Raw genomic sequence first — 5,520 nt, 5'->3', positions numbered from 1 at the left:
GTTGTATCGTCCCGACTTAATTCTTGTTTCCACCCCTCCCGCGCGAAGCGCAGAAGCTATGACGTTTTATTTAATTATTAGAGAAATAAGAGGATTCGTTGAACCGTTCTTGACTTTTAATCCTAGTCTAAATACAGTTTCCCCCTCCCGCGCGAGGTGCGGAAGCTTTGACGTTTCATTAAATTATTACTCGTAATACTTGTCTTAATTCAGTTCCCTCCTATGACGTTACATTAAATTATTAAATAAAGAAGACGATTCATTGTTCCATACTCTACTCTTAATCCTTGTCTGAATTCATTTTCGCCCATTTCGCGCAAAGCGCGAAAGCTTTCACGTTTTCATAAATTACTAGAGAAAGAAGACGATTCGTTGTAGCGTTCTCGACTATTAATCCTTGCCTGGATTCAGTTAGCCCCCTCCCCCTCCCCTTTTTTTTATATCCCAAAACTCTATTAAGAAACGTCGTAAAAGAATAATCGTATAAATTCCAGGGCGTCCACACACAAGAAACGTCGTATAAAGAATTATCGCATAAATTCCAGGGCGTCCACACCCACAAGAGAGCCCACTATTTGCTGAAGATGTATTTAAAACTTGCTTTACTCTTCGGCTTCGGAGAGGTTTATATAAAATTCATATTTTGAATATATCAAAGCGACTTGGAACAACTTTAATACAGGTGTTTTGTTTTGTTGTTTTAGTTTTTGATGCTGGTGATGTTTATAGATGCTCTTTAAGCTTAACTTTAAAGCTTACATTCGCCTTTGGGTAATTCTATGGGGTTCGGGCAATTGAGTTTAGAATAAGAAGAATACCAAGCATATATATGTTATAAAGTACGCTAGATTCATGGTGAATCAATATTAAAGACCAGAATGGAATATCATGTTATATAAATTGGAAGTTTATGTTATAACGCTGATAAAAAAGATTAACAAATGCATATTTAGCAAAGAATTTGAAGAGAAGCAACCGAAACAAGAATAATTATGGGAGGATACTACTAAAGTATATGTATATATATATATATATATATTCATTGCCCCAAAACCTCTTTACCATATGATTTCAACTTCCATTTGTGTAGTAGTTGATATCATAACGACGTTACGTGGACATCATCCCCCCCCTCAACCTCATGAAATGACCCTCTAATTATCACTGTGACATTAGGAGGAACAACATCAGCCCCAAAAGCCCGATGGGAAGTGAGGGACAAGGACGGCAAGCTGTGTATGCTCATGGACTTTAGTGGAACTATAACTGACGTAGGTTTGATCTCTTATCTTTTTGTATGATATCAGCAAATGTATCTATCTCACAAATATAAAAACACATATCACCACTTCTTTGATAATTAGTGAGAAGTTTTGTAACAAGTCTACGAATAAGACTGGTAACGGAAAACCAGGATCGTGTACTTTCAAATGTAAACATCCGAAAACTTTTACTTTTTTTATTTAAACAAAACCTGAATGGTAAATTGTCCTGAACTTCACAACTAGAGGGCGCTACTCCATACTGTCTACGGGCATGAGCACCATAATATGTAAATTTGGAGCAGTAAAGAACTCCATTTTATAACTGTATGTGTCTAGAAGAAAAGCAAAATTGTCGTTTCTGTCCTTGCATCTTACAAGTTTATCTGTTTTTTTACAATACTTTCCAATAAAACAGTTTATACCGTCGTTGTTAGCTTTGATCGTTGGTGTACATATCAATAGACATGTTTCCGAAGGTTTAGCATATTTAAAGAAAAAAAAGCTTCTCTTGATGATTAAAAAAGCTTGCCTGTGGATTTTCTGCCGTAGCAACAAAATGAACGCCATCCACAGAATTATGCAATTATGCATAGGAGGTGAATCACTTGGGTGGTAACCAAGGGATCGGTAAGGAATTGTGCATACATAGAACAGTTTATTTTTTCAAAATGAACATATCATTGTTCATTATTTAGTATTAAAAAAGTGGGAAATTAAAATTTCACGTCACTTAAGCTTTATTTTCATTTTGAAAAAGGTCAGAATGAAATTCACTACCCTTTTCAAATTAATCAAAGCTTATGTTTATATAATTTCAGCTAATCTTTGTCTTTCTTTTAATTAAAAAAAAATCCCTCACTCGGACAGGTTTTCTTTATCTTCACAATTGTAATACCTGGAAATTGAATTGAATTGAATTGAATTGAATTGATTTATTGTTCATAAAAATTGGAATTCCTTGCAAAACAATAAAGGCACTCAATGACGCTATATATCACATTGATATATATATTTAAGAGATACTGTAGTATTATCTCTGTCAAGTCCAAGTATTATCTTTGTCGAGTCCGGGTAGATATTCTCTTTGCCAAGTCAGGGGAGATAATATTAACTTTGTCAAGTCAGATCAGATAATTTGATCTTTGTAATGATAATAATAATACCTAGTTCTTATATAGCGCTTTTCAGGACCGAAGGCCCTCTCAAAGCATTACAGATAGTATTATTATTGTTAAGTCGGGGAGATAATAGTATTTTGTTCAAGTCAGGTCAGATAAAATTACCTTTGTCAAGTCAGGGGAGATAAAATTACATATCATTACTTATAATAGGCCTACTGAGTCTATTTTCAGCCTCAACTACAAATTAAAGTTTTCCTGCGAAAAGAAGTTAAAATACCATTTCAACATTGTCAAAATGTTACAGAGTGCCTTTTACTAAACAGTAATCTATTTGCAGGTCAATACGAATGCGACTGAACAGATACCGTCTTATGCGTCGACATCCGCATCCGATTGCAGATCATCTTCTTATTCAGCATTTGTCTTGGATTTTAAAACTGTTTTTGCTGAGTGGGACATTGAACTAAACTTCACCACTAGAGGGGGCTCGTACAAGCTCCATACACTATCTCTGAGAAGGAGCACCCTTGGAAGTAAGTTGATAGGGCGCATACTTATCATTTGATTCGATTTGATTTGATCAATAAAATCATGCCACAAATATACAATACCATATAAAATAAAGAAAGAAAAGATAAAAAAATAGCAAAATTGCTAAAGGAGATTCTTCCCATCATTACTAGGCTCTTCGTGACTGACATTTAAACATACAATGTACAATGAAAATCGGTATTTATTTTCAAAAAATATTATACAATTTATGATATTTTATTACATGATTTTGCTTTTTTTTCTCGAGAATTTACTGCGGAGATGAAGAAGGTTTTCAATCCCTGTTTTATATTGAAATCTATATGGGATCCAATTATTAGTAATGATGGAGAAGGAAATAAAAACGAAGGGAGAGAGAAACAATAAAACTAAGTTTAGAAAAATATTAGTCACATTACGATAAGATGTACACGTCGAAACAGTTATATATTCAAACTTGTATTTTACGTGGTGGGGAAAGCAATATAGGCCTATTTTTCATAAAGAACGTAACTCCATTTTCCCCAGCGCCACTTTCCTCTTCCGTGACCGAAGACTTCTTTGATGTGCCTCTTGGTGACTATTACAACTGTAGTCACTTCAACTACAGTCTAGGCTACCTTCAGCTTAACCTGACCAACCCTTTGCTCCAGCCTTTTGTCCAGAAAACCAAAGGAGAGGACGACTGGGGACAACGTAAGAGATTAATCATTTCCTTCTTCTAGACACAGATAACCATAAAGCCCCAATTTCTATGCGTTAATTAAAGATTAAGAAGTTAGAAGAAAAAAAAACATGATGAATAAACCGAGCGCACGCTACGGAGCCCGAGAGGGGACATGCATGACATTTTTTAGTAGGTCGTTCCCACCACTTATAATTCGTTCCCACCACTTATAAGTCGTTACCATTACTTAGAAGTCGTTCCCACCACTTAGAAGTCATGTATTGTGTATGGACTGAGATGGACATCCTCCGATGTCTGACACCTTTTCTATGTAGTATTCAGTCCAGACACAATACATAACTTCTAAGTGGTGGGAACGACTTATAAGTGGTGTGAACGACTTACTAAACAAATAATTTCATGCATGTCCCCTCTCGGGCTCCGTAGCACGGAAGCTAATTCGGATATTGGCAAATCGATGAATTTGGGAACCATGCGCGCATATTAGCGCGTAAAAATGCGTCTTACAGTCTACTAACAAGTAAAGTTTGTAGTAATCGAGTGTTTTCATGCGATATCTCTTTTTAAAAGTAATGTTTGAAGTTTTTTAAATATATTTTAACGACAGGGAACCCATAACATACAAGACGACATTAAATTTTTTTTTTTTTTTTAAATCGTCATTGGCATCCTTTAAATCAAGGCGATTTAGTTTTATGGTGAATATTACTTAAATTGATACAGTACATCACCAGCAAACTATATAAAGAAATATGATGTTCTTATAAACATAGAGAAGTCCCACTTTTTATGCAATTTACAATGATCACTGAGGTGCTTCTTGAATATCTTTTATTCGCCGTCTTAAAAAGGAAAATACTTTCACCTGTGTTCCATACAATGTACCATCGGTGCAAAAATGAATAATTATTACGTAACATCCATGAACCCGTATCGAGGGTTTTACAGTTTTGTACAAATGACCTTTATCTGCCCATGCGCCGAGTGTATCTACGAAGTGGCTTATGTCACTATGAGCAAGACGGACAAAGAAAGAGGACAAAATATACAGTTCCTCGGGTAAACAGAACACTAAAAAGTAACCTCTTTTGGGAGTGTATTTTAAGTGATTTTAAAGTATAGTGCCTTTTGAACTAGGTTTAAAAGTTATCGACACGTGCCTTCATTTAAACAAAAAAGGTACTCCTGTTCACGTTTTCATCTAACCTAAAAACCACCAGTATATCACGCGACTGGAGTAACGTGATTCCATTTACCTCTGTAAATCTAGTGTTTATGACCAAATAACCACTTGACCAAGCAACGAGTTTTTTGTCCGTTAACCGATGGTGGCGATAAATACGTAATTATTTGGTCTTGTAAGCACCTTTATCGATTGGTTTCACAGGTTATCCAAGGTTGATCACGTTACTTACACCGGCTAATCGTCTTATTGTTCTGTCCGTGAATCTCTGGTTATATTAAATTAGTAATTCTGAGGTGTCTTACACACCTCTTTAAATGGTTTCAAAGTTACCATAAATTTCTTGGTTATGATCACGTGGCTCAAGCTGATTACTAATCTAAGCTGTGAATACGTGATATGTAGGTGTGGAAATTATTAATTATTAAGTGTTTTAAAATACCTTTTTAAATGGTAGTTAAAGTTGCCATAAGTTCCGCGGTGATGATCTCGTGACTCAAACGGATTATTAATCTAAGCTGGGAATACGTGACTTTTAGGTGAGAAAAATTAGTCATTATTAGGTGTCTTAAAACACCTTTTTAAATGGTTTCAAAGTTACCATAACTTTCCTGGTGATGATCACGTAGTTAAAACTGATTACTAATCTAAGCTGTGAATCCGTGATATTTAGGTGTGAAAAATTAGTAATTATTAGGTGTCTTAAAACACCTATTTAAATGGTAGTCAAAG

Source organism: Strongylocentrotus purpuratus, unplaced genomic scaffold, assembly GCF_000002235.5.
Source record: "Strongylocentrotus purpuratus isolate Spur 01 unplaced genomic scaffold, Spur_5.0 spur5_scaffold_12, whole genome shotgun sequence".
In the NCBI taxonomy this organism is placed as follows: domain Eukaryota; kingdom Metazoa; phylum Echinodermata; class Echinoidea; order Camarodonta; family Strongylocentrotidae; genus Strongylocentrotus; species Strongylocentrotus purpuratus.
Note: the sequence above shows the minus strand (reverse complement) of the source record.